At 36.5% G+C, this 901-nt stretch overlaps 1 protein-coding gene across 4 annotated transcripts in view; it reads left to right on the top strand.

Moving 5' to 3' along the window:
- Window positions 1–901, top strand: part of LOC106876183 (leucine-rich repeat-containing protein 15-like) — a 56,288-nt gene that overhangs the window by 19,785 nt on the left and 35,602 nt on the right. The window lies entirely within an intron of this gene.

Below are 901 nucleotides of genomic sequence, written 5' to 3'. Positions count from 1 at the left end.
AAAGTGTATCGTTAATGAAAAATGTGGCCCCCGTTTTAAAAAAGATCCAACAATTCTACCTATTATGTAGTTTGAATGAGACACTGTAACTAAAGATTAAGATTATTAACTGCACAAGGAGAGAAAAGAAGAGAGACAGCATAGCGACGGTTTTGGCTGACTGTCATCCTGTACTCTCCTTGTTGCTAACGAAATACTATATGCCGGCTGTCTGAGAAACTGGTTGCTTTTAATGCTGGAATAAACAGGACAAAAAGAGGACAAAAATAATGATTCTCACTTTGAAACTAACAATTTTGAAAATCTTTTCAGATTACGGAGCGCCCCGCTCTCTCATATATCCATGTTTAAAATTTCAGCACGATCGGATGAACAATACTCGAGTTATTCGTGCACAAACAGACAGGAGGACAGAAATGATTATATATATATATGTATATATATATATATATATACATATACATACAAGAGGAACAAGAATTAGCAAGACAGGTAAAGAAAGACGGGTCATTCGTAGTTTCATTGCTTAGTCAAGTTCCGGAAATCACGACCATTTCAGGCAGTTACACTTGAGATTGTTCTGTCTGGTTGCCATCCACCCCACCCCAAAAAATCTAAGCTAAGGGCATTAGCCCCATTTGCAAGAAAACTAGTGAATATGTACGGCAACAAAGACAAAAAGACAAACAAACAAAAAACAGAGAACACGGTACACAATTACGAATAAAAACAAGAAATAATAAGTATCTTTCGACTGAGAACGAATCAAATTGAAAGCCTAAAGGCAAGAACATAGGTGATGCACATAAGAGGTGTTGGCGGTCGGCAGAAGTAAATAAGACGGGTCAAAAAAATAAAAAGAGATGTGGTTAGAGGTGAAATAAATTGAGAAAAGCTATTG

This window comes from Octopus bimaculoides, chromosome 29, assembly GCF_001194135.2.
Source record: "Octopus bimaculoides isolate UCB-OBI-ISO-001 chromosome 29, ASM119413v2, whole genome shotgun sequence".
NCBI lineage: Eukaryota > Metazoa > Mollusca > Cephalopoda > Octopoda > Octopodidae > Octopus > Octopus bimaculoides.
Note: the sequence above shows the minus strand (reverse complement) of the source record. Positions and strands in the feature narration are given on the sequence as shown.